Source organism: Pseudophryne corroboree, chromosome 11, assembly GCF_028390025.1.
Source record: "Pseudophryne corroboree isolate aPseCor3 chromosome 11, aPseCor3.hap2, whole genome shotgun sequence".
NCBI lineage: Eukaryota > Metazoa > Chordata > Amphibia > Anura > Myobatrachidae > Pseudophryne > Pseudophryne corroboree.
Window position 1 is genome coordinate 207,780,971 of NC_086454.1, and position 24,991 is coordinate 207,805,961.

General features: G+C 36.1%; 10 non-coding genes across 10 annotated transcripts; all 10 read left to right on the forward strand.

Moving 5' to 3' along the window:
• The first annotated feature begins 2,327 nt into the window (after positions 1-2,327).
• TRNAT-UGU (transfer RNA threonine (anticodon UGU)) lies at positions 2,328-2,420 on the forward strand. The gene is given in 2 exon segments: positions 2,328-2,365; positions 2,385-2,420. It is a non-coding gene; the product is annotated as a tRNA-Thr (tRNA).
• A 1,707-nt stretch (positions 2,421-4,127) lies between these two features.
• On the forward strand, positions 4,128-4,220 carry TRNAI-UAU (transfer RNA isoleucine (anticodon UAU)). The gene is given in 2 exon segments: positions 4,128-4,165; positions 4,185-4,220. It is a non-coding gene; the product is annotated as a tRNA-Ile (tRNA).
• An 810-nt stretch (positions 4,221-5,030) lies between these two features.
• TRNAI-UAU (transfer RNA isoleucine (anticodon UAU)) lies at positions 5,031-5,123 on the forward strand. The gene is given in 2 exon segments: positions 5,031-5,068; positions 5,088-5,123. It is a non-coding gene; the product is annotated as a tRNA-Ile (tRNA).
• Positions 5,124-8,639: 3,516 nt separating this feature from the next.
• On the forward strand, positions 8,640-8,732 carry TRNAT-UGU (transfer RNA threonine (anticodon UGU)). The gene is given in 2 exon segments: positions 8,640-8,677; positions 8,697-8,732. It is a non-coding gene; the product is annotated as a tRNA-Thr (tRNA).
• A 1,708-nt stretch (positions 8,733-10,440) lies between these two features.
• TRNAI-UAU (transfer RNA isoleucine (anticodon UAU)) lies at positions 10,441-10,533 on the forward strand. Its single transcript is given in 2 exon segments — positions 10,441-10,478; positions 10,498-10,533. It is a non-coding gene; the product is annotated as a tRNA-Ile (tRNA).
• An 810-nt stretch (positions 10,534-11,343) lies between these two features.
• Positions 11,344-11,436, forward strand: TRNAI-UAU (transfer RNA isoleucine (anticodon UAU)). Its single transcript is given in 2 exon segments — positions 11,344-11,381; positions 11,401-11,436. It is a non-coding gene; the product is annotated as a tRNA-Ile (tRNA).
• A 1,714-nt stretch (positions 11,437-13,150) lies between these two features.
• On the forward strand, positions 13,151-13,243 carry TRNAI-UAU (transfer RNA isoleucine (anticodon UAU)). The gene is given in 2 exon segments: positions 13,151-13,188; positions 13,208-13,243. It is a non-coding gene; the product is annotated as a tRNA-Ile (tRNA).
• A 6,394-nt stretch (positions 13,244-19,637) lies between these two features.
• Positions 19,638-19,730, forward strand: TRNAT-UGU (transfer RNA threonine (anticodon UGU)). Its single transcript is given in 2 exon segments — positions 19,638-19,675; positions 19,695-19,730. It is a non-coding gene; the product is annotated as a tRNA-Thr (tRNA).
• A 2,610-nt stretch (positions 19,731-22,340) lies between these two features.
• TRNAI-UAU (transfer RNA isoleucine (anticodon UAU)) lies at positions 22,341-22,433 on the forward strand. The gene is given in 2 exon segments: positions 22,341-22,378; positions 22,398-22,433. It is a non-coding gene; the product is annotated as a tRNA-Ile (tRNA).
• Positions 22,434-24,147: 1,714 nt separating this feature from the next.
• On the forward strand, positions 24,148-24,240 carry TRNAI-UAU (transfer RNA isoleucine (anticodon UAU)). The gene is given in 2 exon segments: positions 24,148-24,185; positions 24,205-24,240. It is a non-coding gene; the product is annotated as a tRNA-Ile (tRNA).
• The last annotated feature ends 751 nt before the right edge of the window (positions 24,241-24,991 follow it).

Below are 24,991 nucleotides of genomic sequence, written 5' to 3' on the forward strand. Positions count from 1 at the left end.
CAGCTCTGGATAGTACCAGCACATTTCCTGCTGGAATTGGTAACGCAAAGAACACAGTAAACAGCTTCACTTTTTCCTCAAAAATAAATAATTGACTATTAAAAACCTAACAGTCTTAAATAAGAACATCAGTAAGCACCACTGGCATAATGGATAAGTCACTGTCCTCCTAAGCCGGGGGTTGTGGGTTCAAGTCCCATCTGGGGTGGAAGTCATTACAGCAAGTGTCTCATCACTAGAGTTGATATTTTATCCTTGCTTCAACTGTAAAACAGTCTTGCAGTGTTTAGCTTGTAAAAAATGACCACAGAAGCTAAATATGGCATTTATTATGATGACATTGTTGTTGGTTTATTTTAAACCTTTTCTATCACCGTGGACAGCAAATTCAAGTGTCATCTGGCATGCATGTTCCTTTGTTGCTCATCATTCATCACCAAAAATGATTTTCTTTTTCAATTCTTATGACTGTACTGATTGTATTGAATAAAATCCACATCTAGCATAACCAATTAATGCTGCAAAGTGTACCATTGGTGCAATTGGTCAGTGCGCAGTACTTGTAAGACAGTATCTGTTGAGCAATGTCGAGGTTGTGAGTTCAAGCTTCTCCTGGATCAGCTTTGTATACTGTTTTTTTCCTTTTCTTATGTCATTAGTCATTGATTATAAACTGCTACCTTAATATTTAATATGATATTACAAAGGATGGAAGAAAGAAAAAAAAACACAAACATGATTGTGCATTTAAGTTGTCAGCACACATCTGCTTTGGTTCAAATGCACTGCATATCTTCCTTCAGTCAGCCAACAAAACAGCAATGGAAAAGATTAACATACTGTTGGTAAAGCAGTTGCATCAAATTGATTTTCTGCAATATAGCATGATAATCCATACTGACAGCTCTGGATAGTACCAGCACATTTCCTGCTGGACTTGGTAACGCAAAGAACACAGTAAACAGCTTCACTTTTTCCACAAAAATAAATAATTGACTATTAAAAACCTATCCGTCTTAAATAAGAACATCAGTAAGCACCACTGGCATAATGGATAAGTCACTGTCCTCTTAAGCAAGGGGTTGTGGGTCCAAGTCCCATCTGGGGTGGAAGTCATTACAGCAAGTGTCTCATCACTAGAGTTGATATTTTATCCTTGCTTCAACTGTAAAACAGTCTTGCAGTGTTTAGCTTGTAAAAAATGACCACAGAAGCTAAATATGGCATTTATTATGATGACATTGTTGTTGGTTTATTTTAAACCTTTTCTATCACCGTGGACAGCTTATTCAAGTGCCATCTGGCATGCATGTTCCTTTGTTGCTCATCATTCATCACCAAAAATGATTTTCTTTTTCAATTCTTATGACTGTACTGATTGTATTGAATAAAATCCACATCTAGCATAACCAATTAATGCTGCAAAGTGTTCCATTGGTGCAATTGGTCAGTGCGCAGTACTTGTAAGACAGTATCTGTTGAGCAATGTCGAGGTTGTGAGTTCAAGCTTCTCCTGGATCAGCTTTGTATACTGTTTTTTTCCTTTTCTTATGTCATTAGTCATTGATTATAAACTGCTACCTTAATATTTAATATGATATTACAAAAGATGGAAGAAAAAATAAACACAAACATGATTGTGCATTTAAGTTGTCAGCACACATGTGCTTTGGTTCAAATGCACTGCATATCTTCCTTCAGTCAGCCAACAAAACAGCAATGGAAAAGATAAACATACTGTTGGTAAAGCAGTTGCATCAAATTGATATTCTGCAATATAGCATGATAATCCATACTGACAGCTCTGCATAGTACCAGCACATTTCCTGCTGGACTTGGTAACGCAAAGAACACAGTAAACAGCTTCACTTTTTCCACAAAAATAAATAATTGACTATTAAAAACCTATCCGTCTTAAATAAGAACATCAGTAAGCACCACTGGCATAATGGATAAGTCACTGTCCTCTTAAGCAAGGGGTTGTGGGTCCAAGTCCCATCTGGGGTGGAAGTCATTACAGCAAGTGTCTCATCACTAGAGTTGATATTTTATCCTTGCTTCAACTGTAAAACAGTCTTGCAGTGTTTAGCTTGTAAAAAATGACCACAGAAGCTAAAAAATGACATTTATTATGATAACATTGTTGTTGTTGTTTTTTAAACCTTTTCTATCACCGTGGACAGCTTATTCAAGTGCCATCTGGCATGCATGTTCGTTTGTTGCTCATCATTCATCACCAAAAATGATTTTCTTTTTCAATTCTTATGACTGTACTGATTGTATTGAATAAAATCCACATCTAGCATAACCAACTGATGCTGCTAAGTGCTCCAGTGGCGCAATTGGTCAGCGCGCGGTACTTGTAAGACAGTATCTGTTGAGCAATGCCGAGGTTGTGAGTTCAGACCTCACCTGGAGCAGCTTTGTTTACTGTTTTTATTCTTTTTCTTATGTCAATAATCATTGATTATAAACTGCTACCTTAATATTTAATGTGATATTACAAAGGATGGAAGAAAGAAAGAAAAAACACAAACATGATTGTGCATTTAAGTTGTCAGCACACATCTGCTTTGGTTCAAATGCACTGCATATCTTCCTTCAGTCAGCCAACAAAACAGCAATGGAAAAGATTAACATACTGTTGGTAAAGCAGTTGCATCAAATTGATTTTCTGCAATATAGCATGATAATCCATACTGACAGCTCTGGATAGTACCAGCACATTTCCTGCTGGACTTGGTAACGCAAAGAACACAGTAAACAGCTTCACTTTTTCCACAAAAATAAATAATTGACTATTAAAAACCTAACAGTCTTAAATAAGAACATCAGTAAGCACCACTGGCATAATGGATAAGTCACTGTCCTCCTAAGCCAGGGGTTGTGGGTCCAAGTCCCATCTGGGGTGGAAGTCATTACAGCAAGTGTCTCATCACTAGAGTTGATATTTTATCCTTGCTTCAACTGTAAAACAGTCTTGCAGTGTTTAGCTTGTAAAAAATGACCACAGAAGCTAAATATGGCATTTATTATGATGACATTGTTGTTGGTTTATTTTAAACCTTTTCTATCACCGTGGACAGCTTATTCAAGTGTCATCTGGCATGCATGTTCCTTTGTTGCTCATCATTCATCACCAAAAATGATTTTCTTTTTCAATTCTTATGACTGTACTGATAGTATTGAATAAAATCCACATCTAGCATAACCAATTTATGCTGCAAAGTGTTCCATTGGTGCAATTGGTCAGTGCGCAGTACTTGTAAGACAGTATCTGTTGAGCAATGTCGAGGTTGTGAGTTCAAGCTTCTCCTGGATCAGCTTTGTATACTGTTTTTTCCCTTTTCTTATGTCATTAGTCATTGATTATAAACTGCTACCTTAATATTTAATATGATATTACAAAAGATGGAAGAAAAAAAAACACAAACATGAATGTGCATTTAAGTTGTCAGCACACATGTGCTTTGGTTCAAATGCACTGCATATCTTCCTTCAGTCAGCCAACAAAACAGCAATGGAAAAGATAAACATACTGTTGGCAAAGCAGTTGCATCAAATTGATTTTCTGCAATATAGCATGATAATCCATACTGACAGCTCTGCATAGTACCAGCACATTTCATGCTGGACTTGGTAATGCAATGAACACAGTAAACAGCTTCACTTTTTTTCAAAAATAAATAATTGACTATTAAAAACCTATCAGTCTTAAATAAGGACATCAGTAAGCACCACTTTCATAATGGATAAGGCACTGTTCTCCTAAGCCAGTGGTTGTGGGTTTTAGTCCCGTCTGAGTTGGAAGTCATTACAGCAAGTGTATCATCACTAGAGTTGATATTTTATCCTTGCTTCAACTGTAAAACAGTCTTGCAGTGTTTAGCTTGTAAAAAATGACCACAGAAGCTACAAAATGACATTTATTATGATAACATTGTTGTTGTTTTTTTTTAAACCTTTTCTATCACCGTGGACAGCTTATTCAAGTGCCATCTGGCATGCATGTTTGTTTGTTGCTCATCATTCATCACCAAAAATGATTTTCTTTTTCAATTCTTATGACTGTATTGATTGTATTGAATAAAATACACATCTAGCATAACCAACTGATGCTGCTAAGTGCTCCAGTGGCGCAATTGGTCAGCGCGCGGTACTTATAAGACAGTATCTATTGAGCAATGCCGAGGTTGTGAGCTCAAACCTCACCTGGAGCAGCTTTGTTTACTGTTTTTATTCTTTTTCTTATGTCAATAATCATTGATTATAAACTGCTACCTTAATATTTAATATGATATTACAGAGGATGGAAGAAAGAAAGAAAAAACACAAACATGATTGTGCATTTAAGTTGTAAGCACACATCTGCTTTGGTTCAAATGCACTGCATATCTTCCTTCAGTCAGCCAACATAACAGCAATGGAAAATATTAACATACTGTTGGTAAAGCAGTTGCATCAAATTGATTTTCTGCAATATAGCATGATAATCCATACTGACAGCTCTGGATAGTACCAGCACATTTCCTGCTGGAATTGGTAATGCAAAGAACACAGTAAACAGCTTCACTTTTTCCTCAAAAATAAATAATTGACTATTAAAAACCTAACAGTCTTAAATAAGAACATCGGTAAGCACCACTGGCATAATGGATAAGTCACTGTCCTCCTAAGCCAGGGGTTGTGGGTCCAAATCCCATCTGGGGTGGAAGTCATTACAGCAAGTGTCTCATCACTAGAGTTGATATTTTATCCTTGCTTCAACTGTAAAACAGTCTTGCAGTGTTTAGCTTGTAAAAAATGACCACAGAAGCTAAATATGACATTTATTATGATAACATTGTTGTTGGTTTATTTTAAACCTTTTCTTTCACCGTGGACAGCTTATTCAAGTGCCATCTGGCATGCAGGTTCCTTTGTTGCTCATCATTCATCACCAAAAATGAATTTCTTTTTCAATTCTTATGACTGTACTGATTGTATTGAATAAAATCCACATCTAGCATAACCAACTTATGCTGCTAAGTGCTCCAGTGGCGCAATTGGTCAGCGCGTGGTACTTATAAGACAGTATCCGTTGAACAATGCCGAGGTTGTGAGTTCAAACCTCACCTGGAGCAGCTTTGTTTACTGTTTTTATTCTTTTTCTTATGTCAATAATCATTGATTATAAACTGCTACTTTAATATTTAATATGATATTAAAGAGGATGGAAGAAAGAAAGAAAGAAAAAACACAAACATGATTGTGCATTTAAGTTGTCAGCACACATCTGCTTTGGTTCAAATGCACTGCATATCTTCCTTCAGTCAGCCAACAAAACAGCAATGGAAAAGATTAACATACTGTTGGTAAAGCAGTTGCATCAAATTGATTTTCTGCAATATAGCATGATAATCCATACTGACAGCTCTGGATAGTACCAGCACATTTCCTGCTGGAATTGGTAACGCAAAGAACACAGTAAACAGCTTCACTTTTTCCTCAAAAATAAATAATTGACTATTAAAAACCTAACAGTCTTAAATAAGAACATCGGTAAGCACCACTGGCATAATGGATAAGTCACTGTCCTCCTAATCCACGGGTTGTGGGTCCAAGTCCCATCTGGGGTGGAAGTCATTACAACAAGTGTCTCATCACTAGAGTTGATATTTTATCCTTGCTTCAACTGTAAAACAGTCTTGCAGTGTTTAGCTTGTAAAAAATGACCACAGAAGCTAAATATGACATTTATTATGATAACATTGTTGTTGGTTTATTTTAAACCTTTTCTATCACCGTGGACAGCTTATTCAAGTGCCATCTGGCATGCATGTTCCTTTGTTGCTCATCATTCATCACCAAAAATGAATTTCTTTTTCAATTCTTATGACTGTACTGATTGTATTGAATAAAATCCACATCTAGCATAACCAACTGATGCTGCTAAGTGCTCCAGAGGCGCAATTGGTCAGCGCGTGGTACTTATAAGACAGTATCTGTTGAGCAATGCCGAGGTTGTGAGTTCAAACCTCACCCGGATCAGCTTTGTTTACTGTTTTTATCCTTTTTCTTATGTCAATAATCATTGATTATAAACTGCTACCTTAATATTTAATATGATATTACAGAGGATGGAAGAAAGAAAGAAAAAACACAAACATGATTGTGCATTTAAGTTGTCAGCACACATCTGCTTTGGTTCAAATGCACTGCATATCTTCCTTCAGTCAGCCAACAAAACAGCAATGGAAAAGATTAACATACTGTTGGTAAAGCAGTTGCATCAAATTGATTTTCTGCAATATAGCATGATAATCCATACTGACAGCTCTGGATAGTACCAGCACATTTCCTGCTGGAATTGGTAACGCAAAGAACACAGTAAACAGCTTCACTTTTTCCTCAAAAATAAATAATTGACTATTAAAAACCTAACAGTCTTAAATAAGAACATCAGTAAGCACCACTGGCATAATGGATAAGTCACTGTCCTCCTAAGCCGGGGGTTGTGGGTTCAAGTCCCATCTGGGGTGGAAGTCATTACAGCAAGTGTCTCATCACTAGAGTTGATATTTTATCCTTGCTTCAACTGTAAAACAGTCTTGCAGTGTTTAGCTTGTAAAAAATGACCACAGAAGCTAAATATGGCATTTATTATGATGACATTGTTGTTGGTTTATTTTAAACCTTTTCTATCACCGTGGACAGCAAATTCAAGTGTCATCTGGCATGCATGTTCCTTTGTTGCTCATCATTCATCACCAAAAATGATTTTCTTTTTCAATTCTTATGACTGTACTGATTGTATTGAATAAAATCCACATCTAGCATAACCAATTAATGCTGCAAAGTGTACCATTGGTGCAATTGGTCAGTGCGCAGTACTTGTAAGACAGTATCTGTTGAGCAATGTCGAGGTTGTGAGTTCAAGCTTCTCCTGGATCAGCTTTGTATACTGTTTTTTTCCTTTTCTTATGTCATTAGTCATTGATTATAAACTGCTACCTTAATATTTAATATGATATTACAAAGGATGGAAGAAAGAAAAAAAAACACAAACATGATTGTGCATTTAAGTTGTCAGCACACATCTGCTTTGGTTCAAATGCACTGCATATCTTCCTTCAGTCAGCCAACAAAACAGCAATGGAAAAGATTAACATACTGTTGGTAAAGCAGTTGCATCAAATTGATTTTCTGCAATATAGCATGATAATCCATACTGACAGCTCTGGATAGTACCAGCACATTTCCTGCTGGACTTGGTAACGCAAAGAACACAGTAAACAGCTTCACTTTTTCCACAAAAATAAATAATTGACTATTAAAAACCTATCCGTCTTAAATAAGAACATCAGTAAGCACCACTGGCATAATGGATAAGTCACTGTCCTCTTAAGCAAGGGGTTGTGGGTCCAAGTCCCATCTGGGGTGGAAGTCATTACAGCAAGTGTCTCATCACTAGAGTTGATATTTTATCCTTGCTTCAACTGTAAAACAGTCTTGCAGTGTTTAGCTTGTAAAAAATGACCACAGAAGCTAAATATGGCATTTATTATGATGACATTGTTGTTGGTTTATTTTAAACCTTTTCTATCACCGTGGACAGCTTATTCAAGTGCCATCTGGCATGCATGTTCCTTTGTTGCTCATCATTCATCACCAAAAATGATTTTCTTTTTCAATTCTTATGACTGTACTGATTGTATTGAATAAAATCCACATCTAGCATAACCAATTAATGCTGCAAAGTGTTCCATTGGTGCAATTGGTCAGTGCGCAGTACTTGTAAGACAGTATCTGTTGAGCAATGTCGAGGTTGTGAGTTCAAGCTTCTCCTGGATCAGCTTTGTATACTGTTTTTTTCCTTTTCTTATGTCATTAGTCATTGATTATAAACTGCTACCTTAATATTTAATATGATATTACAAAAGATGGAAGAAAAAATAAACACAAACATGATTGTGCATTTAAGTTGTCAGCACACATGTGCTTTGGTTCAAATGCACTGCATATCTTCCTTCAGTCAGCCAACAAAACAGCAATGGAAAAGATAAACATACTGTTGGTAAAGCAGTTGCATCAAATTGATATTCTGCAATATAGCATGATAATCCATACTGACAGCTCTGCATAGTACCAGCACATTTCATGCTGGACTTGGTAATGCAATGAACACAGTAAACAGCTTCACTTTTTTTCAAAAATAAATAATTGACTATTAAAAACCTATCAGTCTTAAATAAGGACATCAGTAAGCACCACTGGCATAATGGATAAGGCACTTTTCTCCTAAGCCAGTGGTTGTGGGTTTTAGTCCCGTCTGAGTTGGAAGTCATTACAGCAAGTGTATCATCACTAGAGTTGATATTTTATCCTTGCTTCAACTGTAAAACAGTCTTGCAGTGTTTAGCTTGTAAAAAATGACCACAGAAGCTAAAAAATGACATTTATTATGATAACATTGTTGTTGTTGTTTTTTAAACCTTTTCTATCACCGTGGACAGGTTATTCAAGTGCCATCTGGCATTCATGTTCGTTTGTTGCTCATCATTCATCACCAAAAATGATTTTCTTTTTCAATTCTTATGACTGTACTGATTGTATTGAATAAAATCCACATCTAGCATAACCAACTGATGCTGCTAAGTGCTCCAGTGGCGCAATTGGTCAGCGCGCGGTACTTGTAAGACAGTATCTGTTGAGCAATGCCGAGGTTGTGAGTTCAGACCTCACCTGGAGCAGCTTTGTTTACTGTTTTTATTCTTTTTCTTATGTCAATAATCATTGATTATAAACTGCTACCTTAATATTTAATGTGATATTACAAAGGATGGAAGAAAGAAAGAAAAAACACAAACATGATTGTGCATTTAAGTTGTCAGCACACATCTGCTTTGGTTCAAATGCACTGCATATCTTCCTTCAGTCAGCCAACAAAACAGCAATGGAAAAGATTAACATACTGTTGGTAAAGCAGTTGCATCAAATTGATTTTCTGCAATATAGCATGATAATCCATACTGACAGCTCTGGATAGTACCAGCACATTTCCTGCTGGACTTGGTAACGCAAAGACCACAGTAAACAGCTTCACTTTTTCCACAAAAATAAATAATTGACTATTAAAAACCTAACAGTCTTAAATAAGAACATCAGTAAGCACCACTGGCATAATGGATAAGTCACTGTCCTCCTAAGCCAGGGGTTGTGGGTCCAAGTCCCATCTGGGGTGGAAGTCATTACAGCAAGTGTCTCATCACTAGAGTTGATATTTTATCCTTGCTTCAACTGTAAAACAGTCTTGCAGTGTTTAGCTTGTAAAAAATGACCACAGAAGCTAAATATGGCATTTATTATGATGACATTGTTGTTGGTTTATTTTAAACCTTTTCTATCACCGTGGACAGCTTATTCAAGTGTCATCTGGCATGCATGTTCCTTTGTTGCTCATCATTCATCACCAAAAATGATTTTCTTTTTCAATTCTTATGACTGTACTGATAGTATTGAATAAAATCCACATCTAGCATAACCAATTTATGCTGCAAAGTGTTCCATTGGTGCAATTGGTCAGTGCGCAGTACTTGTAAGACAGTATCTGTTGAGCAATGTCGAGGTTGTGAGTTCAAGCTTCTCCTGGATCAGCTTTGTATACTGTTTTTTCCCTTTTCTTATGTCATTAGTCATTGATTATAAACTGCTACCTTAATATTTAATATGATATTACAAAAGATGGAAGAAAAAAAAACACAAACATGAATGTGCATTTAAGTTGTCAGCACACATGTGCTTTGGTTCAAATGCACTGCATATCTTCCTTCAGTCAGCCAACAAAACAGCAATGGAAAAGATAAACATACTGTTGGCAAAGCAGTTGCATCAAATTGATTTTCTGCAATATAGCATGATAATCCATACTGACAGCTCTGCATAGTACCAGCACATTTCATGCTGGACTTGGTAATGCAATGAACACAGTAAACAGCTTCACTTTTTTTCAAAAATAAATAATTGACTATTAAAAACCTATCAGTCTTAAATAAGGACATCAGTAAGCACCACTTTCATAATGGATAAGGCACTGTTCTCCTAAGCCAGTGGTTGTGGGTTTTAGTCCCGTCTGAGTTGGAAGTCATTACAGCAAGTGTATCATCACTAGAGTTGATATTTTATCCTTGCTTCAACTGTAAAACAGTCTTGCAGTGTTTAGCTTGTAAAAAATGACCACAGAAGCTACAAAATGACATTTATTATGATAACATTGTTGTTGTTTTTTTTTTAAACCTTTTCTATCACCGTGGACAGCTTATTCAAGTGCCATCTGGCATGCATGTTTGTTTGTTGCTCATCATTCATCACCAAAAATGATTTTCTTTTTCAATTCTTATGACTGTATTGATTGTATTGAATAAAATACACATCTAGCATAACCAACTGATGCTGCTAAGTGCTCCAGTGGCGCAATTGGTCAGCGCGCGGTACTTATAAGACAGTATCTATTGAGCAATGCCGAGGTTGTGAGCTCAAACCTCACCTGGAGCAGCTTTGTTTACTGTTTTTATTCTTTTTCTTATGTCAATAATCATTGATTATAAACTGCTACCTTAATATTTAATATGATATTACAGAGGATGGAAGAAAGAAAGAAAAAACACAAACATGATTGTGCATTTAAGTTGTAAGCACACATCTGCTTTGGTTCAAATGCACTGCATATCTTCCTTCAGTCAGCCAACATAACAGCAATGGAAAATATTAACATACTGTTGGTAAAGCAGTTGCATCAAATTGATTTTCTGCAATATAGCATGATAATCCATACTGACAGCTCTGGATAGTACCAGCACATTTCCTGCTGGAATTGGTAATGCAAAGAACACAGTAAACAGCTTCACTTTTTCCTCAAAAATAAATAATTGACTATTAAAAACCTAACAGTCTTAAATAAGAACATCGGTAAGCACCACTGGCATAATGGATAAGTCACTGTCCTCAAAAGCCAGGGGTTGTGGGTCCAAATCACATCTGGGGTGGAAGTCATTACAGCAAGTGTCTCATCACTAGAGTTGATATTTTATCCTTGCTTCAACTGTAAAACAGTCTTGCAGTGTTTAGCTTGTAAAAAATGACCACAGAAGCTAAATATGACATTTATTATGATAACATTGTTGTTGGTTTATTTTAAACCTTTTCTTTCACCGTGGACAGCTTATTCAAGTGCCATCTGGCATGCAGGTTCCTTTGTTGCTCATCATTCATCACCAAAAATGAATTTCTTTTTCAATTCTTATGACTGTACTGATTGTATTGAATAAAATCCACATCTAGCATAACCAACTTATGCTGCTAAGTGCTCCAGTGGCGCAATTGGTCAGCGCGTGGTACTTATAAGACAGTATCCGTTGAACAATGCCGAGGTTGTGAGTTCAAACCTCACCTGGAGCAGCTTTGTTTACTGTTTTTATTCTTTTTCTTATGTCAATAATCATTGATTATAAACTGCTACTTTAATATTTAATATGATATTAAAGAGGATGGAAGAAAGAAAGAAAAAACACAAACATGATTGTGCATTTAAGTTGTCAGCACACATCTGCTTTGGTTCAAATGCACTGCATATCTTCCTTCAGTCAGCCAACAAAACAGCAATGGAAAAGATTAACATACTGTTGGTAAAGCAGTTGCATCAAATTGATTTTCTGCAATATAGCATGATAATCCATACTGACAGCTCTGGATAGTACCAGCACATTTCCTGCTGGAATTGGTAACGCAAAGAACACAGTAAACAGCTTCACTTTTTCCTCAAAAATAAATAATTGACTATTAAAAACCTAACAGTCTTAAATAAGAACATCGGTAAGCACCACTGGCATAATGGATAAGTCACTGTCCTCCTAATCCACGGGTTGTGGGTCCAAGTCCCATCTGGGGTGGAAGTCATTACAACAAGTGTCTCATCACTAGAGTTGATATTTTATCCTTGCTTCAACTGTAAAACAGTCTTGCAGTGTTTAGCTTGTAAAAAATGACCACAGAAGCTAAATATGACATTTATTATGATAACATTGTTGTTGGTTTATTTTAAACCTTTTCTATCACCGTGGACAGCTTATTCAAGTGCCATCTGGCATGCATGTTCCTTTGTTGCTCATCATTCATCACCAAAAATGAATTTCTTTTTCAATTCTTATGACTGTACTGATTGTATTGAATAAAATCCACATCTAGCATAACCAACTGATGCTGCTAAGTGCTCCAGAGGCGCAATTGGTCAGCGCGTGGTACTTATAAGACAGTATCTGTTGAGCAATGCCGAGGTTGTGAGTTTAAACCTCACCCGGATCAGCTTTGTTTACTGTTTTTATCCTTTTTCTTATGTCAATAATCATTGATTATAAACTGCTACCTTAATATTTAATATGATATTACAGAGGATGGAAGAAAGAAAGAAAAAACACAAACATGATTGTGCATTTAAGTTGTCAGCACACATCTGCTTTGGTTCAAATGCACTGCATATCTTCCTTCAGTCAGCCAACAAAACAGCAATGGAAAAGATTAACATACTGTTGGTAAAGCAGTTGCATCAAATTGATTTTCTGCAATATAGCATGATAATCCATACTGACAGCTCTGGATAGTACCAGCACATTTCCTGCTGGAATTGGTAACGCAAAGAACACAGTAAACAGCTTCACTTTTTCCTCAAAAATAAATAATTGACTATTAAAAACCTAACAGTCTTAAATAAGAACATCAGTAAGCACCACTGGCATAATGGATAAGTCACTGTCCTCCTAAGCCAGGGGTTGTGGGTCCAAGTCCCATCTGGGGTGGAAGTCATTACAGCAAGTGTCTCATCACTAGAGTTGATATTTTATCCTTGCTTCAACTGTAAAACAGTCTTGCAGTGTTTTGCTGGTAAAAAAATGACCACAGAAGCTAAATATGGCATTTATTATGATGACATTGTTGTTGGTTTATTTTAAACCTTTTCTATCACCGTGGACAGCTTATTCAAGTGCCATCTGGCATGCACGTTCGTTTGTTGCTCATCATTCATCACCAAAAATGATTTTCTTTTTCAATTCTTATGACTGTACTGATTGTATTGAATAAAATCAACATCTAGCATAACCAACTAATGCTGCTAAGTGCTCCAGTGGCGCAATTGGTCAGCGCACGGTACTTATAAGACAGTATACGTTGAGCAATGCAGAGGTTGTGAGTTCAAACCTCACCTGGAGCAGCTTTGTTTACTGTTTTTATTCTTTTTCTTATGTCAATAATCATTGATTATAAACTGCTACCTTAATATTTAATATGATATTACAGAGGATGGAAGAAAGAAAGAAAAAACACAAACATGATTGTGCATTTAAGTTGTCAGCTCACATCTGCTTTGGTTCAAATGCACTGCATATCTTCCTTCAGTCAGCCAACAAAACAGCAATGGAAAAGATAAACATACTGTTGGTAAAGCAGTTGCATCAAATTGATTTTCTGCAATATAGCATGATAATCCATACTGACAGCTCTGCATAGTACCAGCACATTTCATGCTGGACTTGGTAATGCAAAGAACACAGTAAACAGCTTCACTTTTTTTCAAAAATAAATAATTTACTATTAAAAACCTATCCGTCTTAAATAAGGACACCAGTAAGCACCACTGGCATAATGGATAAGGCACTGTTCTCCTAAGCCAGTGGTTGTGGGTTTTAGTCCCGTCTGAGTTGGAAGTCATTACAGCAAGTGTATCATCACTAGAGTTGATATTTTATCCTTGCTTCAACTGTACAACAGTCTTGCAGTGTTTAGCTTGCAAAAAATGACCACAGAAGCTACAAAATGACATTTATTATGATAACATTGTTGTTGTTTTTTTTTAAACCTTTTCTATCACCGTGGACAGCTTATTCAAGTGCCATCTGGCATGAACGTTCGTTTGTTGCTCATCATTCATCACCAAAAATGATTTTCTTTTTCAATTCTTATGACTGTATTATTACTGTATTCTTATATATTATTATTACTATTATTATTATATTATTATATTATTATTATTATTATTATGTATTATTACTGTATTCTTACGATTGTATTGAATAAAACCCACATCTAGCATAACCAACTGATGCTTCTAAGTGCTACAGTGGCACACTTGGTCAGCGCGCGGTACTTGTAAGCCAGTATCTGTTGAGCAATGCCGAGGTTGTGAGTTCAGACCTCACCTGGAGCAGCTTTGTTTCCTGTTTTTATTCTTTTTCTTATGTCAATAATCATTGATTATAAACTGCTACCTTAATATTTAATATGATATTACAAAGGATGGAAGAAAGAAAGAAAAAACACAAACATGATTGTGCATTTAAGTTGTCAGCACACATCTGCTTTGGTTCAAATGCACTGCATATCTTCCTTCAGTCAGCCAACAAAACAGCAATGGAAAAGATTAACATACTGTTGGTAAAGCAGTTGCATCAAATTGATTTTCTGCAATATAGCATGATAATCCATACTGACAGCTCTGGATAGTACCAGCACATTTCCTGCTGGACTTGGTAACGCAAAGAACACAGTAAACAGCTTCACTTTTTCCACAAAAATAAATAATTGACTATTAAAAACCTAACAGTCTTAAATAAGAACATCAGTAAGCACCACTGGCATAATGGATAAGTCACTGTCCTCCTAAGCCGGGGGTTGTGGGTTCAAGTCCCATCTGGGGTGGAAGTCATTACAGCAAGTGTCTCATCACTAGAGTTGATATTTTATCCTTGCTTCAACTGTAAAACAGTCTTGCAGTGTTTAGCTTGTAAAAAATGACCACAGAAGCTAAATATGGCATTTATTATGATGACATTGTTGTTGGTTTATTTTAAACCTTTTCTATCAGCGTGGACAGCAAATTCAAGTGTCATCTGGCATGCATGTTCCTTTGTTGCTCATCATTCATCACCAAAAATGATTTTCTTTTTCAATTCTTATGACTGTACTGATTGTATTGAATAAAATCCACATCTAGCATAACCAATTAATGCTGCAAAGTGTACCATTGGTGCAATTGGTCAGTGCGCAGTACTTGTAAGACAGTATCTGTTGAGCAATGTCGAGGTTGTGAGTTCAAGCTTCTCCTGGATCAGCTTTGTATACTGTTTTTTTCCTTTTCTTATGTCATTAGTCATTGATTATAAACTGCTACCTTAATATTTAATATGATATTACAAAGGATGGAAGAAAGAAAAAAAAACACAAACATGATTGTGCATTTAAGTTGTCAGCACACATCTGCTTTGGTTCAAATGCACTGCATATCTTCCTTCAGTCAGCCAACAAAACAGCAATGGAAAAGATTAACATACTGTTGGTAAAGCAGTTGCATCAAATTGATTTTCTGCAATATAGCATGATAATCCATACTGACAGCTCTGGATAGTACCAGCACATTTCCTGCTGGACTTGGTAACGCAAAGAACACAGTAAACAGCTTCACTTTTTCCACAAAAATAAATAATTGACTATTAAAAACCTATCCGTCTTAAATAAGAACATCAGTAAGCACCACTGGCATAATGGATAAGTCACTGTCCTCTTAAGCAAGGGGTTGTGGGTCCAAGTCCCATCTGGGGTGGAAGTCATTACAGCAAGTGTCTCATCACTAGAGTTGATATTTTATCCTTGCTTCAACTGTAAAACAGTCTTGCAGTGTTTAGCTTGTAAAAAATGACCACAGAAGCTAAATATGGCATTTATTATGATGACATTGTTGTTGGTTTATTTTAAACCTTTTCTATCACCGTGGACAGCTTATTCAAGTGCCATCTGGCATGCATGTTCCTTTGTTGCTCATCATTCATCACCAAAAATGATTTTCTTTTTCAATTCTTATGACTGTACTGATTGTATTGAATAAAATCCACATCTAGCATAACCAATTAATGCTGCAAAGTGTTCCATTGGTGCAATTGGTCAGTGCGCAGTACTTGTAAGACAGTATCTGTTGAGCAATGTCGAGGTTGTGAGTTCAAGCTTCTCCTGGATCAGCTTTGTATACTGTTTTTTTCCTTTTCTTATGTCATTAGTCATTGATTATAAACTGCTACCTTAATATTTAATATGATATTACAAAAGATGGAAGAAAAAATAAACACAAACATGATTGTGCATTTAAGTTGTCAGCACACATGTGCTTTGGTTCAAATGCACTGCATATCTTCCTTCAGTCAGCCAACAAAACAGCAATGGAAAAGATAAACATACTGTTGGTAAAGCAGTTGCATCCAATTGATATTCTGCAATATAGCATGATAATCCATACTGACAGCTCTGCATAGTACCAGCACATTTCATGCTGGACTTGGTAATGCAAAGAACACAGTAAACAGCTTCACTTTTTTTCAAAAATAAATAATTTACTATTAAAAACCTATCCGTCTTAAATAAGGACACCAGTAAGCACCACTGGCATAATGGATAAGGCACTGTTCTCCTAAGCCAGTGGTTGTGGGTTTTAGTCCCGTCTGAGTTGGAAGTCATTACAGCAAGTGTATCATCACTAGAGTTGATATTTTATCCTTGCTTCAACTGTACAACAGTCTTGCAGTGTTTAGCTTGCAAAAAATGACCACAGAAGCTACAAAATGACATTTATTATGATAACATTGTTGTTGTTTTTTTTTAAACCTTTTCTATCACCGTGGACAGCTTATTCAAGTGCCATCTGGCATGAACGTTCGTTTGTTGCTCATCATTCATCACCAAAAATGATTTTCTTTTTCAATTCTTATGACTGTATTATTACTGTATTCTTATATATTATTATTACTATTATTATTATATTATTATATTATTATTATTATTATTATGTATTATTACTGTATTCTTACGATTGTATTGAATAAAACCCACATCTAGCATAACCAACTGATGCTTCTAAGTGCTACAGTGGCACACTTGGTCAGCGCGCGGTACTTGTAAGCCAGTATCTGTTGAGCAATGCCGAGGTTGTGAGTTCAGACCTCACCTGGAGCAGCTTTGTTTCCTGTTTTTATTCTTTTTCTTATGTCAATAATCATTGATTATAAACTGCTACCTTAATATTTAATATGATATTACAAAGGATGGAAGAAAGAAAGAAAAAACACAAACATGATTGTGCATTTAAGTTGTCAGCACACATCTGCTTTGGTTCAAATGCACTGCATATCTTCCTTCAGTCAGCCAACAAAACAGCAATGGAAAAGATTAACATACTGTTGGTAAAGCAGTTGCATCAAATTGATTTTCTGCAATATAGCATGATAATCCATACTGACAGCTCTGGATAGTACCAGCACATTTCCTGCTGGACTTGGTAACGCAAAGAACACAGTAAACAGCTTCACTTTTTCCACAAAAATAAATAATTGACTATTAAAAACCTAACAGTCTTAAATAAGAACATCAGTAAGCACCACTGGCATAATGGATAAGTCACTGTCCTCCTAAGCCGGGGGTTGTGGGTTCAAGTCCCATCTGGGGTGGAAGTCATTACAGCAAGTGTCTCATCACTAGAGTTGATATTTTATCCTTGCTTCAACTGTAAAACAGTCTTGCAGTGTTTAGCTTGTAAAAAATGACCACAGAAGCTAAATATGGCATTTATTATGATGACATTGTTGTTGGTTTATTTTAAACCTTTTCTATCAGCGTGGACAGCAAATTCAAGTGTCATCTGGCATGCATGTTCCTTTGTTGCTCATCATTCATCACCAAAAATGATTTTCTTTTTCAATTCTTATGACTGTACTGATTGTATTGAATAAAATCCACATCTAGCATAACCAATTAATGCTGCAAAGTGTACCATTGGTGCAATTGGTCAGTGCGCAGTACTTGTAAGACAGTATCTGTTGAGCAATGTCGAGGTTGTGAGTTCAAGCTTCTCCTGGATCAGCTTTGTATACTGTTTTTTTCCTTTTCTTATGTCATTAGTCATTGATTATAAACTGCTACCTTAATATTTAATATGATATTACAAAGGATGGAAGAAAGAAAAAAAAACACAAACATGATTGTGCATTTAAGTTGTCAGCACACATCTGCTTTGGTTCAAATGCACTGCATATCTTCCTTCAGTCAGCCAACAAAACAGCAATGGAAAAGATTAACATACTGTTGGTAAAGCAGTTGCATCAAATTGATTTTCTGCAATATAGCATGATAATCCATACTGACAGCTCTGGATAGTACCAGCACATTTCCTGCTGGACTTGGTAACGCAAAGAACACAGTAAACAGCTTCACTTTTTCCACAAAAATAAATAATTGACTATTAAAAACCTATCCGTCTTAAATAAGAACATCAGTAAGCACCACTGGCATAATGGATAAGTCACTGTCCTCTTAAGCAAGGGGTTGTGGGTCCAAGTCCCATCTGGGGTGGAAGTCATTACAGCAAGTGTCTCATCACTAGAGTTGATATTTTATCCTTGCTTCAACTGTAAAACAGTCTTGCAGTGTTTAGCTTGTAAAAAATGACCACAGAAGCTAAATATGGCATTTATTATGATGACATTGTTGTTGGTTTATTTTAAACCTTTTCTATCACCGTGGACAGCTTATTCAAGTGCCATCTGGCATGCATGTTCCTTTGTTGCTCATCATTCATCACCAAAAATGATTTTCTTTTTCAATTCTTATGACTGTACTGATTGTATTGAATAAAATCCACATCTAGCATAACCAATTAATGCGGCAAAGTGTTCCATTGGTGCAATTGGTCAGTGCGCAGTACTTGTAAGACAGTATCTGTTGAGCAATGTCGAGGTTGTGAGTTCAAGCTTCTCCTGGATCAGCTTTGTATACTGTTTTTTTCCTTTTCTTATGTCATTAGTCATTGATTATAAACTGCTACCTTAATATTTAATATGATATTACAAAAGATGGAAGAAAAAATAAACACAAACATGATTGTGCATTTAAGTTGTCAGCACACATGTGCTTTGGTTCAAATGCACTGCATATCTTCCTTCAGTCAGCCAACAAAACAGCAATGGAAAAGATAAACATACTGTTGGTAAAGCAGTTGCATCAAATTGATATTCTGCAATATAGCATGATAATCCATACTGACAGCTCTGCATAGTACCAGCACATTTCATGCTGGACTTGGTAATGCAATGAACACAGTAAACAGCTTCACTTTTTTTCAAAAATAAATAATTGACTATTAAAAACCTATCAGTCTTAAATAAGGACATCAGTAAGCACCACTGGCATAATGGATAAGGCACTTTTCTCCTAAGCCAGTGGTTGTGGGTTTTAGTCCCGTCTGTGTTGGAAGTCATTACAGCAAGTGTATCATCACTAGAGTTGATATTTTATCCTTGCTTCAACTGTAAAACAGTCTTGCAGTGTTTAGCTTGTAAAAAATGACCACAGAAGCTAAAAAATGACATTTATTATGATAACATTGTTGTTGTTGTTTTTTAAACCTTTTCTATCACCGTGGACAGCTTATTCAAGTGCCATCTGGCATGCATGTTCGTTTGTTGCTCATCATTCATCACCAAAAATGATTTTCTTTTTCAATTCTTATGACTGTACTGATTGTATTGAATAAAATCCACATCTAGCATAACCAACTGATGCTGCTAAGTGCTCCAGTGGCGCAATTGGTCAGCACGCGGTACTTGTAAGACAGTATCTGTTGAGCAATGCCGAGGTTGTGAGTTCAGACCTCACCTGGAGCAGCTTTGTTTACTGTTTTTATTCTTTTTCTTATGTCAATAATCATTGATTATAAACTGCTACCTTAATATTTAATGTGATATTACAAAGGATGGAAGAAAGAAAGAAAAAACACAAACATGATTGTGCATTTAAGTTGTCAGCACACATCTGCTTTGGTTCAAATGCACTGCATATCTTCCTTCAGTCAGCCAACAAAACAGCAATGGAAAAGATTAACATATTGTTGGTAAAGCAGTTGCATCAAATTGATTTTCTGCAATATAGCATGATAATCCATACTGACAGCTCTGGATAGTACCAGCACATTTCCTGCTGGACTTGGTAACGCAAAGAACACAGTAAACAGCTTCACTTTTTCCACAAAAATAAATAATTGACTATTAAAAACCTAACAGTCTTAAATAAGAACATCAGTAAGCACCACTGGCATAATGGATAAGTCACTGTCCTCCTAAGCCAGGAGTTGTGGGTCCAAGTCCCATCTGGGGTGGAAGTCATTACAGCAAGTGTCTCATCACTAGAGTTGATATTTTATCCTTGCTTCAACTGTAAAACAGTCTTGCAGTGTTTAGCTTGTAAAAAATGACCACAGAAGCTAAATATGGCATTTATTATGATGACATTGTTGTTGGTTTATTTTAAACCTTTTCTATCACCGTGGACAGCTTATTCAACTGTCATCAGGCATGCATGTTCCTTTGTTGCTCATCATTCATCACCAAAAATGATTTTCTTTTTCAATTCTTATGACTGTACTGATAGTATTGAATAAAATCCACATCTAGCATAACCAATTTATGCTGCAAAGTGTTCCATTGGTGCAATTGGTCAGTGCGCAGTACTTGTAAGACAGTATCTGTTGAGCAATGTCGAGGTTGTGAGTTCAAGCTTCTCCTGGATCAGCTTTGTATACTGTTTTTTCCCTTTTCTTATGTCATTAGTCATTGATTATAAACTGCTACCTTAATATTTAATATGATATTACAAAAGATGGAAGAAAAAAAAACACAAACATGAATGTGCAATTAAGTTGTCAGCACACATGTGCTTTGGTTCAAATGCACTGCATATCTTCCTTCAGTCAGCCAACAAAACAGCAATGGAAAAGATAAACATACTGTTGGCAAAGCAGTTGCATCAAATTGATTTTCTGCAATATAGCATGATAATCCATACTGACAGCTCTGCATAGTACCAGCACATTTCATGCTGGACTTGGTAATGCAATGAACACAGTAAACAGCTTCACTTTTTTTCAAAAATAAATAATTGACTATTAAAAACCTATCAGTCTTAAATAAGGACATCAGTAAGCACCACTTTCATAATGGATAAGGCACTGTTCTCCTAAGCCAGTGGTTGTGGGTTTTAGTCCCGTCTGAGTTGGAAGTCATTACAGCAAGTGTATCATCACTAGAGTTGATATTTTATCCTTGCTTCAACTGTAAAACAGTCTTGCAGTGTTTAGCTTGTAAAAAATGACCACAGAAGCTACAAAATGACATTTATTATGATAACATTGTTGTTGTTTTTTTTTAAACCTTTTCTATCACCGTGGACAGCTTATTCAAGTGCCATCTGGCATGCATGTTTGTTTGTTGCTCATCATTCATCACCAAAAATGATTTTCTTTTTCAATTCTTATGACTGTATTGATTGTATTGAATAAAATACACATCTAGCATAACCAACTGATGCTGCTAAGTGCTCCAGTGGCGCAATTGGTCAGCGCGCGGTGCTTATAAGACAGTATCTATTGAGCAATGCCGAGGTTGTGAGCTCAAACCTCACCTGGAGCAGCTTTGTTTACTGTTTTTATTCTTTTTCTTATGTCAATAATCATTGATTATAAACTGCTACCTTAATATTTAATATGATATTACAGAGGATGGAAGAAAGAAAGAAAAAACACAAACATGATTGTGCATTTAAGTTGTAAGCACACATCTGCTTTGGTTCAAATGCACTGCATATCTTCCTTCAGTCAGCCAACATAACAGCAATGGAAAATATTAACATACTGTTGGTAAAGCAGTTGCATCAAATTGATTTTCTGCAATATAGCATGATAATCCATACTGACAGCTCTGGATAGTACCAGCACATTTCCTGCTGGAATTGGTAATGCAAAGAACACAGTAAACAGCTTCACTTTTTCCTCAAAAATAAATAATTGACTATTAAAAACCTAACAGTCTTAAATAAGAACATCGGTAAGCACCACTGGCATAATGGATAAGTCACTGTCCTCCTAAGCCAGGGGTTGTGGGTCCAAATCCCATCTGGGGTGGAAGTCATTACAGCAAGTGTCTCATCACTAGAGTTGATATTTTATCCTTGCTTCAACTGTAAAACAGTCTTGCAGTGTTTAGCTTGTAAAAAATGACCACAGAAGCTAAATATGACATTTATTATGATAACATTGTTGTTGGTTTATTTTAAACCTTTTCTTTCACCGTGGACAGCTTATTCAAGTGCCATCTGGCATGCAGGTTCCTTTGTTGCTCATCATTCATCACCAAAAATGAATTTCTTTTTCAATTCTTATGACTGTACTGATTGTATTGAATAAAATCCACATCTAGCATAACCAACTTATGCTGCTAAGTGCTCCAGTGGCGCAATTGGTCAGCGCGTGGTACTTATAAGACAGTATCCGTTGAACAATGCCGAGGTTGTGAGTTCAAACCTCACCTGGAGCAGCTTTGTTTACTGTTTTTATTCTTTTTCTTATGTCAATAATCATTGATTATAAACTGCTACTTTAATATTTAATATGATATTAAAGAGGATGGAAGAAAGAAAGAAAAAACACAAACATGATTGTGCATTTAAGTTGTCAGCACACATCTGCTTTGGTTCAAATGCACTGCATATCTTCCTTCAGTCAGCCAACAAAACAGCAATGGAAAAGATTAACATACTGTTGGTAAAGCAGTTGCATCAAATTGATTTTCTGCAATATAGCATGATAATCCATACTGACAGCTCTGGATAGTACCAGCACATTTCCTGCTGGAATTGGTAACGCAAAGAACACAGTAAACAGCTTCACTTTTTCCTCAAAAATAAATAATTGACTATTAAAAACCTAACAGTCTTAAATAAGAACATCGGTAAGCACCACTGGCATAATGGATAAGTCACTGTCCTCCTAATCCACGGGTTGTGGGTCCAAGTCCCATCTGGGGTGGAAGTCATTACAACAAGTGTCTCATCACTAGAGTTGATATTTTATCCTTGCTTCAATTGTAAAACAGTCTTGCAGTGTTTAGCTTGTAAAAAATGACCACAGAAGCTAAATATGACATTTATTATGATAACATTGTTGTTGGTTTATTTTAAACCTTTTCTATCACCGTGGACAGCTTATTCAAGTGCCATCTGGCATGCATGTTCCTTTGTTGCTCATCATTCATCACCAAAAATGAATTTCTTTTTCAATTCTTATGACTGTACTGATTGTATTGAATAAAATCCACATCTAGCATAACCAACTGATGCTGCTAAGTGCTCCAGAGGCGCAATTGGTCAGCGCGTGGTACTTATAAGACAGTATCTGTTGAGCAATGCCGAGGTTGTGAGTTCAAACCTCACCCGGATCAGCTTTGTTTACTGTTTTTATCCTTTTTCTTATGTCAATAATCATTGATTATAAACTGCTACCTTAATATTTAATATGATATTACAGAGGATGGAAGAAAGAAAGAAAAAACACAAACATGATTGTGCATTTAAGTTGTCAGCACACATCTGCTTTGGTTCAAATGCACTGCATATCTTCCTTCAGTCAGCCAACAAAACAGCAATGGAAAAGATTAACATACTGTTGGTAAAGCAGTTGCATCAAATTGATTTTCTGCAATATAGCATGATAATCCATACTGACAGCTCTGCATAGTACCAGCACATTTCCTGCTGGAATTGGTAACGCAAAGAACACAGTAAACAGCTTCACTTTTTCCTCAAAAATAAATAATTGACTATTAAAAACCTAACAGTCTTAAATAAGAACATCAGTAAGCACCACTGGCATAATGGATAAGTCACTGTCCTCCTAAGCCAGGGGTTGTGGGTCCAAGTCCCATCTGGGGTGGAAGTCATTACAGCAAGTGTCTCATCACTAGAGTTGATATTTTATCCTTGCTTCAACTGTAAAACAGTCTTGCAGTGTTTTGCTGGTAAAAAAATGACCACAGAAGCTAAATATGGCATTTATTATGATGACATTGTTGTTGGTTTATTTTAAACCTTTTCTATCACCGTGGACAGCTTATTCAAGTGCCATCTGGCATGCACGTTCGTTTGTTGCTCATCATTCATCACCAAAAATGATTTTCTTTTTCAATTCTTATGACTGTACTGATTGTATTGAATAAAATCAACATCTAGCATAACCAACTAATGCTGCTAAGTGCTCCAGTGGCGCAATTGGTCAGCGCACGGTACTTATAAGACAGTATACGTTGAGCAATGCAGAGGTTGTGAGTTCAAACCTCACCTGGAGCAGCTTTGTTTACTGTTTTTATTCTTTTTCTTATGTCAATAATCATTGATTATAAACTGCTACCTTAATATTTAATATGATATTACAGAGGATGGAAGAAAGAAAGAAAAAACACAAACATGATTGTGCATTTAAGTTGTCAGCACACATCTGCTTTGGTTCAAATGCACTGCATATCTTCCTTCAGTCAGCCAACAAAACAGCAATGGAAAAGATTAACATACTGTTGGTAAAGCAGTTGCATCAAATTGATTTTCTGCAATATAGCATGATAATCCATACTGACAGCTCTGGATAGTACCAGCACATTTCCAGCTGGAATTGGTAACGCAAAGAACACAGTAAACAGCTTCACTTTTTCCTCAAAAATAAATAATTGACTATTAAAAACCTAACAGTCTTAAATAAGAACATCGGTAAGCACCACAAGCATAATGGATAAGTCACTGTCCTCCTAAGCCACGGGTTGTGGGTCCAAGTCCCATCTGGGGTGGAAGTCATTACAACAAGTGTCTCATCACTAGAGTTGATATTTTATCCATGCTTCAACTGTAAAACAGTCTTGCAGTGTTTAGCTTGTAAAAAATGACCACAGAAGCTAAAATATGACATTTATTATGATAACATTGTTGTTGGTTTATTTTAAACCTTTTCTATCACCGGGAACAGCTTATTCAAGTGCCATCTGGCATGCATGTTCGTTTGTTGCTCATCATTCATCACCAAAAATGATTTTCTTTTTCAATTCTTATG